The sequence below is a fragment of the Quercus lobata genome, chromosome 5 (genome assembly GCF_001633185.2).
Source record: "Quercus lobata isolate SW786 chromosome 5, ValleyOak3.0 Primary Assembly, whole genome shotgun sequence".
NCBI classification, from domain to species: Eukaryota; Viridiplantae; Streptophyta; class Magnoliopsida; order Fagales; family Fagaceae; genus Quercus; species Quercus lobata.
In genome coordinates this window covers 62,290,822-62,301,141 of record NC_044908.1, presented here as the reverse complement: position 1 = coordinate 62,301,141, position 10,320 = coordinate 62,290,822, and the positions used below count along the sequence as shown (strand labels likewise).

The 10,320-nt window shown below is 31.9% G+C and overlaps 1 long non-coding RNA gene across 1 annotated transcript; it reads left to right on the top strand.

Annotated features, from left to right (window-relative positions):
- The first annotated feature begins 1,678 nt into the window (after nucleotides 1-1,678).
- LOC115989631 lies at nucleotides 1,679-2,235 on the top strand. The gene is made up of 3 exons (XR_004092023.1): nucleotides 1,679-1,741; nucleotides 1,824-1,899; nucleotides 2,147-2,235. It is a non-coding gene; the product is annotated as an uncharacterized LOC115989631 (long non-coding RNA).
- Nucleotides 2,236-10,320: the final 8,085 nt, after the last annotated feature.

The following is a 10,320-nucleotide window of genomic DNA, read 5'->3' as shown; positions in this document are numbered from 1 at the left end:
CTCTCCTCAGTGCCACACATAGGGTGGACTAGTTACTGGTTAGGGACCTATAATATGATAGGTCCCACCACATCCTCCAACACCAACAATTTTCAAATAGATTAACACAGAAATTTGGTACACAATAAGATTTATTGTAAAGTTTATCATGTAAAAAACATGTGAGGTAAAATGATAGTATAAAAATAGTGTACAAAATTTCAAATATCATTTATAACTAAAAATTTTCAAATTTTATTAATGACGCAAATGATGACGTACTACGAATATTTCTAATACCACAGGGATGGTTTCATCTTTTCCGAATAACATAAAAATCAACGTATATAAGAGAGCACATAATAAATACTCCATCTCTTTCCTGGCCTGGAGACAAAGGAAGGCCCAGGCATTTCTATTTATCACCTTGATAAAACTCTAAATTAAATGTGATTAAGAAAATAGAAGGTGATGCTTTCAACCAAATCCTATATATCGTGATATCAATTTTAGTTAGTTCAATTAGTAAAATTTTTTATAGTTATATAATAAATCTAGGGTTTGTTCTCTATCTGTATCAAAAATTGATTGATGTCTTAGTCTGATAATAAAAAACTATCATAAAAAAAAAGCGGACACAATTGATTAAAACTCTCTAAAAAAAATTAAAAGAATATATATACCTCTAACATATCATGATGATTCGGGACATGAAGGTCAAACATCCGAAGGATGTATGCGAAACAGTGTTAATTTATGGCCACGAGGAAAAAAAAGGGAGGAGAAACTTTCTGGTGGTAGAGATATTCGCTCATTTTCTATTAAGTAAAAATGATGCGGTATTTTTGCTACAAGAGAATATCTCGTTTAGTCGTTTTGTGTACGAAAGACAATGGTTAGGCCAGCTGAAGCCCGCAAATTTTACTGATGTGGCTCGTTTGAGGTTTGAATTTCAGTGCATGGTATCTAAAAAATATGCTATAGTAATACTATTCTTTATTAGTAGGAAATAATGAATGCGGATATGGTGCTACTCAAAGTTAAAAATTGATTTTCAATTTCAATTTTTGAATTAGAAAACTTGTTAAACTTTCAACCTCTTACTTTTTTTTTTCCTTTTTTTTTTTAAACCTCTCAAACTTTTAAATCTCACAATTACACCGTACAATTATTGTTGAAATTCAAATTTAAATGGGAGGCCAATGAGAGATATCTCTTATTGGCCTCCCATTTAAAATTGGATTTCTACAATAATATTGTGACCCTTCTCACGCTTTGAGTGATTCTTACTATTTTTAGTATTTTGATTTTGTGAATCGAGTAGGGTTTTAAATTTATCTCTCATTAGCCTCCCATTTAAATTTGGATTTCTACAATAATATTGTGACCCTTCTCACCTTTTCAGTGATTCTTGTTATTTTTAGGATTTTGATTTTGTGAATTGAGTAGGGTCTTAAATTCAAAATGTATATCAATCTGTATTTTTTTTTTTTAAGTATTTTTTAATATCAATCTATGATAATAAGCTAGGTAAAGCCCTTATTTTTCATTTTTACCCCTCATTCTTAGCATGATGGTTACTCCACATGAGGAGCAAGGGCCGGGGTTCATTGATTTATGATAAATATGATGCTCAAGAAATAAGTAGTATATATGATAAGTATTGGTTAATTTTTGTGCTAAAGAAAGTTTGATTTACATGCTTTAGGAATAATTCTATAAATCGGTATTGTTCTTTACTGGATGCTTGCTGTTAAATGTGGTGATTTTCCTACACCTTATAGTTTTGTTACTTTCAGATTCTTAGTTATTGTTTGATGTCCCTAATCTTTTAACTTTCACAGTGAGCTGCAGAACCTTCATAAGAAATTTGTGCTTGGTAATATCTTGACAGAATCTGAGTTCTGGGCTGCAAGGAAGGTAAGTTTTCTTTTTGAGTATGTATTTAAATTTAATTATGCTGCCTTTTGCTTTATGTTTAATATTTGAACTTTAAGCTCAATTAGATTAGACCTTTCTGTAATTTACTAAAAGATCTTTATTAGAACCTGTTGATTAGTTGTTGAAAAGAATTTGTAACATTCAATGGAAGAGTTTGAATTAAAAGCTGTTGTTCTCTTGATATGTTTTTCTAGGTAACATTTTCTGAACTTAAAGTTTAATACAGAAGTTGCTTGATGGAGACGTGGAACAAAGTCCAAACAACGGGTTGGTTTTAAAAGTTCAACGATATATTTTAGACATCAAACCCGTGATGGCCGGGTACATCAGATCTCTCTCTCTAATGTTTGTGATGGCACTTGGGCGTGCATGTGTGTGCTTGCGTTACAATGCGAAGATCTTATAGATCTAGACAAATTTATTCCATACATTGGTGTATCACGATTATTGCATTTTCTTTATTCGCAAGAATTAATGGTATTTTCCTTTGCAGGTTACATTTTGCTTGTGGTTTCATGCATGGGGACTAATTATTTTTCATTCTTCTGTTGTGTTTCCAGACGAACAAGGTTACATTCAATTTGACACCAGGATAAATATCAGGCATGGTTCTTTTTTCTTTTTTTGGTTTTTGTGGGAGACTTAAACACACACACACACACATATATATATATATATATATATATATTCTAAGATGGTGAAAAGCAATTTTGCTTCCAAATACTCACTTGCAAAAAGTAGAAATTTTTATTTCAACACTTTTATTTTCGGTACCTTCTAAAGTAGATTGGATTGTGAATATAATCGGTGCTGAGTAGAGCTGTAAGTGGAGCAAACAAATTGAAGATGTTTTCATTAAAATGTCTTATATTTTCTCAATTCTTAGCATAGAAAAAGGTTGTCATAGAAATTCACATAAACCAAACATGACCAATTGATGGACTAGTTGTTCGTTTGGTAGGGCTTAAATCATCAGTCAAGATTGAAAAGAATTCAATTGAATATGAGATTACCGAGATGTCATAACTCAAAACTCAAATGTGTCTTTTTAACGAGTTGCTTTCAATCTGTTGGTGGGTCCTTTTTTTGTGTTTTCTAGCTATTTTTAACTTACATGCAAGATTCTCTCTTTTTCTCAATGCATGGTGTAGCAGTCGAACCAAATGAGTCAAAGACGAAAGTCGTGTGAAAATAAAAGGCATCATCACTTGCTCGCACGTTAATGTTCCTTGTTAACATTTTATAAAGAAGAGGATGTTTTTTTAAGGTGAAAATCAATTTTGTCTCCAAACACTAATTCTCTTAAATAGTAATTTTGAATATAACTAGTGATTAGTAGATGAATGGTAGATACTAGTTAACATTAAAATGTTTTAGATTTTCTCAATTCTCAGCATAGTCTGATAAAATAAAATAAAATAAATCTCAGCATAGAAAATGGTTATAGAATTTGATATCAAACCAAACATGACAGATTGACAGACTACTTTACTTGTTAATATGGTAGGGCCGCTTATAGAGTTTGAGAAAAATATTGCATACAATGCCGGTGAACTCAATAATTTCTCTACTTTCTCCAAAAAAAAAAAAAAAAACTCAATAATTTCTCTAGGCGATGGTTGGATTGAATTTCTCTTATTGTGTTCGACCACTCAAAGTAAAAAAGTTACTTAAAAAGTTAAAACAGCATTCTCTTCCTTGTGTTAGTGCTATGGGTAAACAAGCTTCTCCATAATTGGTTTGGTTAAAAAATTTGTAAATTTGAATTTTACAGCAGTAAAAAAATTTTCCCATATAAAGCAGCCAAATGCTCGCCATATTGTTCATCAAAAATCTTCTGCACCACCTTTGCTTCTAAATATGGTATCTCTCTTTCGAAAAATGCTTATCGTAGCCACAGTGACAGTGGCGCTTTTTATAATTATGAGCATGGCTGATGCATATGAGGCCAGGAGAATCCTCCATGGCCACGCCCCTCCTTCAACTTTCAACCCAAAGGCCATGGAGTATTCCCAATCCAGGCGATATCTTCCTCATGTTCTGGTGCCTCCATCTGCACCCATTCCAGACACCCTTATTCCCAGTTCATCATGGAGACAAGGAAAGAGTCCTCCATATCCCTTTGCAGGAGATCACAATAGTGTCTCTTCATCGCTAGGCGGAACGCAATATCCTCCTCATGTTCCGGTGCCTCCATCTGCACCCAACCCAGGCACCCATATTCCCAGTTCATCATGGAGACAAAGAAAGAGTCCTCCACATCCCTCTGCCGAAGATCACAATAATGTCTCTTCTTCGCTAGGCGGAACGCAATATCCTCCTCATGTTCCGGTGCCTCCATCTCTACCCAACCCAGGCACCCATATTCCCAGTTCATCATGGAGACAAAGAAAGAATCCTCCACATCCCTATATGCTGCATGGGGATTATTATCAGGGCACCCATATCCCAGCAGCTTCAACAGCCAGTACTACTACTCCAATGCTAGGCACACCGTAGAAGAGTTCTCTGACAACTTCCTCTCTATGTCCAAGTGGGGTACCTCCTCCATCCCCTAGCCCCAATGAATCTATGTATGTACTTACACCTGTTCTTTATCTATATAGAACAGCAGTACTATTCAGAGAGAGAGAAAGAGAGAGAGCACTAGCCAGATGATAAATAGAACAATATATTTTATATATATATATATATATGTTGTATGGATGGATTATATAAATCTATGTTTTAGTAACGTGATCGAGTTTGGGTTTATCTTTTGAGTGGTGTCATAGAATTAATCTTATCAATCTTTTTGAAACTTATAATTAAATACCATGCCCAATTCTAAATTTCATAGGAGAATAAAAATTATAATCCATATTATACAAGAATCATAGTAAAATTCTAAAAATAGGTGGAGAAAAAGGCTTGCAGGATGGAATAAGTTATATACTTGTCCAAAAGAAGGGAGGATTAAAAATAAACTTAAAAATTAATCTTCTATTACTGCTCATTTTATGCCTTCGTTATGATGCATATAATCATGTTCATGTAACCAATAAGCTGGATAAGCTTCAAAGGCACTTTCTATGGGAAAGAGAATTGGGGACACCACAAACTTTTACTAATTGGATTGGAGAGGTTAGCTCCCCGAGTAAAAAAGGTGGCTTGGAAGTTTGGCTCTTTCTATCATGAATCGTGTCATATTGGGATGCATAGCTTTGGAGATCTAATAAAGTTGGAAAGATCATCTTCCCCAACTCTATTATTGAAAATCGAGTAATTAATGTCGGGGCCCACATTTGAGGTTTCATTCACATTTGAGGAACTTTTCCATTGAACAGCAAATAGGGTGCACGTAAGAATGCGCCTTTTGTATTGAGTCTATGGACAGAATGTTTTATCTCTTCATTTTTTTTTTCTTTACCTTGCTCGATGATGAGTCATGTGTGTCCCAGTGCCAGTGCAATGTGCTGCTTTTTGCAGCGTAGCTAGTACGTGCACCAATATATCATAAGTTCTTCCCAACCACATGAGGCAACAATTAATTTACTGTCATGATCAACATTTTTGACTTTCGAGTTGGGTGAAATACAAAAAATTGTTCCCAATTTATCCTCCATTTAAAAACAAGAGAAATGCTAACGAGTGTCCTTAGAGCACTGGTTAAGAATCCAGTTAAAGAAAGTTTTGACATCACTTTTATGGGAAATGAAAAAAGTTGTCAAAACATTAATTGTTTTTTTTCTTTTCCCATAAAAACTTTCTTTAACTGTATTCTTAACCAGTGCCCTAAGGGCACTCGTTAGCATAACCATAAAAACAATAAGGCTATACAAAATAAATGCAAAACCATTTCAACGATTAGAGGAACTAAAAAGTTAGACCATATTTGACGGCAATATCTTTTTAATACAATTTTTTTTTCATTTATTCACCAAAAAAAAAAAAAACATTTATAACATCAAGTTTTGGCTTAAAAAAACTATGAAATCATTTTCTACTGAATTACTAACAAGCAATCCCAAAAATTAAGCCCACATAAGCTTACATTCCAATTGAACAGGACATCATTTGGTAATTAAAAATGATCCTCAATGTGACTGCTAGAGTATTAATTGGTAGGCTAACAAAACTTCCAAAACTCTGAAATAAAGTAGGAAACTATAAAAAATTTACCCAAGATAAAAAGACCTTAGGCTAACAAAAGATGTATAAGCCTGTTATTCTGAATAAATGAAGTAAATGACAACATAAGCTTTGGAGAAATTATGACAATTATATGTGTATATATACACACACACACATACTAAGAAACAATCGTTTGTGTATTCATTCCTAATCATCATATTGTGCAATAAAAAAGAGAAAAGAGAAGTATTCTTCAAGCCAAACGATAACCTTCTCATTCTCTTTTACAAGTATTACTAACAAGTACTATTAACAAAAAAAAAAAAAACATACTAACAAGTACTAGTTGGTATTTTTTTTTTTATTCATGGCAAAAAATGTAAAAATCATAATAAGATTTCATTAATTAAATATGTCCATAAGCCAATTAAACACTAACATGATATCATAAAAATCTTATGATAACAGATAATTCCATAGATGATTAATAGAAAACAAACCACTTTTGTCAACAAAAAAAAAAAGAGAAAAAAGACAGCTTCCCTTTTATTCCCCTTTTTTGTCCCAAAAAAAAAGAGACAACTTCCCTCATATTCCCCTTGTTTTAAACTTCATTTTTCTAGGTGATAATAAACTCCCTTTTAATTTAAGGTATACATATTTATAAATCAATATATTTTTGGAATACTTATTAATCAAAGATATTGAAATGAAAATATAATGAGTAAAGAAATTACAAAACACCATTTAATAACTTTTTATTTGATTAATATTTTGAAATTTTCAATGTTTGATTACATGTTTTTTAATTTTTATGTATATATGTCCTTGACTCCTCGATAAAGTGGGTTTCTAGGTTTATCTTTGATTCTCAGCCGATGGATATGTATGTGCTTTAAGACTGTATGGATGCATGTATGTATTATCTGTGTGTAACAGATCACAATGTGAATGAGACATCAACACATCGAATGGTCTTTTTTTCTTAGGCCCTACAAATCCGACCTAAGAAAAAATTAACATAAATTAAAATGATTTAAAAACGTTTGAGAATTTTTTTTTGCTCTACTCTTCAGGCGGTTCCAGAATCCTCTATTTCTGTTGCTAAAGTTACAAGCCGTGTCTGATGGCCTAGCCTAGCAGATACATGCATAGCACATGGTACCAAAAATAAAACAAAAATTTCACCCACCAAAACTTATTCCATTTTATGTAAAAGCGCGTAATGGGATAGAAGACACGGCCCAGCCTAGCAGATACATGCATGGCGCATGGTACCAAAAATAAAACAAAAATTTCACCCTCCAAAACTCATTCCATGCATTTTATGTAAAAAGCGCCTAATGGGATAGAAGATATCCTTCTGGCTAGACACACTAAAAAAAAACCTTATTTTCCAATGAGTGCGGATTATTACATATAGCAGTGTGTATGGAGTGTATCTCGCGTCAGTTAAATTGTGAAATCGTGTGTTGAAAACATAATTTCACGATTTCAAAATTATAACTAAAATTAAAGGATGTGTGTATGGATGTGTGTATGGATATGTGCAACAAACATTAACGTACATGCATGCGTGTGCTGAAGTGCATGTTTGTACATTTTTTTTTTTTTGAGAAAGTGCATGTTTGTACATTAGTCTTTTAAAAAAAGTTCAAATATTTACTCCAAAGTCCAAACTAAGTCATAAATCAAATCATATATATGCTGTATTGTTGTCTACAAAATTTATATGTCTAAAAATTATCTTATATGAAAGCAGGTGGAGGGGCCAAAAAAAAAATTTCTTGGGAGGTTAGCCCTTACAAAAATGGTGAGGAGTTTCTAGTTTTGTGTAATATAAAAGAGTTTTTAAAAAATCTGGCCGGGGCCATGTCCCCCTACCAACCAATGTAGTTCCGCCCTTGTCTCTGATAATCCTAAAGAGATTTTAATTGATAAATTATTATAATAGGACTATAATTTAATAATAATGTAACCCTGAAAACGTTATATCAAATCAAAATATCATCTTCTCAAAAAAAAAAAAAAAAAAAAAAAATCAAAATATAACAAAGCATAAGAATAAAACCTACCCACCAATATCACCATTCCATTCCAACGCATTAAAACCTCTCAATCAATAGACCAATCAGCATGAATTAATCATACACTTTTATCTAAAACAAAAACTGCAAAGCATTTGTAAGTTGTGAAAGCTGTGAACATAAAAATATAAATGCTTCTTTTTTTTTTCCCTGCAGGACTCCAAAAATCAGCTAAAAAGTCAGTTAAACGCTGATGGCAAAGCAAAGGAAAAAAATCTAGGACCAAAAATTTTTTACCATAATTTTGCTAGAATTGTGAGTGGCGAAAAAATAAATTGCGGGTTTATGTGAAAGTTATAAACAACAACTCACAATCTACGACATCAAAATTTGATTACTTTTTATCAAATACTAATAATTGACTCATGTATAAGTGATGGTAATTTAATCAGAAGTTGACACGTGTGCAAGTTATAGTAAGAGTTGTAGAGTGTGTGATCCTAAAAGAATTGGCTACCAAAGACACTACACACTTAATCACAAGTTGCTACTTAAGCATACAGTGTCAAAACGTATTAATATTGTGTATTTTATTGTGATCAATCGGGTATCTTTGGGAATTTGCACAACATTCACTTAAAAAGAGTATTTATCTACTTTTGGTAACAGTTCAATGCACCTGATTGCAATAATCGCTTCTTAACATATTCCTTTTAAAAAGAAAAGAGAAGAGAAATATTAATAGTATTAGTTTATAAACTATTTAAAAAAAATTACTGAAAAATAATAAAATAATTAATTTTTTTAACAACTTTTTATATTTCTTATAAAAATAATATAAAAACTTTCATATAATTTATTAACAATTATATAAGGGTACGTTAAGTTAGTATCTCAGTGTTGCCTACTTGCCTGTGAGCTGTAACTGTGAGCTTGCTCTTCGTCAAACATTGACAATTCAAAGCCAAAAGCAGTTTGTCTTTTTGCACGTTTTCTTGTAAGAGAAGCGTCCGAATGCGCAACTTTTGCATTAAAAAACATTTATTTATTTAATTTTTTTTAACGTTTTTTAGTTTGGGTCAAATTTGACGTAGCGCCGTTTTGATGGCCTTTCCAACCTCTACATCAGGTGATCTTATAAGTGCCATTAGAAAGCTTGTGACGCATGGTTTCTACTTTTTAACAAGACCCATATTAGCATTTTAATTTTTAATGAATGGTTGAGAAGCTGCGCATGTGGTCTTTAAAATCCTAAACTTGATTCATGCTTTGTATTATTAATTTCTTTATATCTTGCTCATTTATATCTAATTTAGATTTCTAGTCCATCTTTGGCAGTTCAATTAGGTTAAATTGGTTCCATTTCCAATATCTCTCTGGTATATTTTCAATCATTGTAATTCACGTCTTCCTGGAGTTGAGATTGAGTTTTTTGAAAAAATTTAGGGCTGATAACATACATTATTGACACATCTTCCTTGGAATTAGAGTTCTCTTTTCTCTTTTTATCTTGTAGTAAATTACCTTGAATGATACATAGTTTTTTTTTTTTTTTTTTTGAGAATCTGAATGATACATAGTTATATTGTGGGTAACTTGTTATATTGTGTGTAACTTGAACCTATTTTGTGTATATATATCATCATTGATTTCAACTTTGGTAAGTCACTAACAACAACATGCCCTAAGAATAAATAATTACAATGCTTAATCCCTTGAAAAAAAAATATTAAGTGGCAGTTTATACTTTATAGTCATCATATTATATTATATTATATTATATTATATATATATATATATTTAAAAAAGTGTTGAATGTCGTTACTATTTTTCCTAATATATTTTCAATAATCAATTGTGATGGAAAAAAAAGAGCTCACATAATTTTTACTGAAAACATTATCTGAGCAATACTTAAATGTGAGGGCATAAAGGCCCTGGTCTTTTTTTTCTTTTTCTTTTTTTTTTTTCTTTTTTTGTGAATCAAATAAAGGCCCTGGTTGAATCAAACATAACCAATGGGTGGATATATAAATCTCACAAACAACCGAAAATTATTTTATCAAACGCTGGTCTCCCACATATATTCTACATTTGCTAATAATGGATCTCGTGTGAAATTGGCATCTAAGATCACATAACAAGGCTGTTATGCGTGCACTGCTTTCACGCTAAATCTTAAGGTCATAAAGAAAGTTGATACATATTATTAAGGCATATATAGCTATAAACATAACCTAAAATCTTACACAATATATAA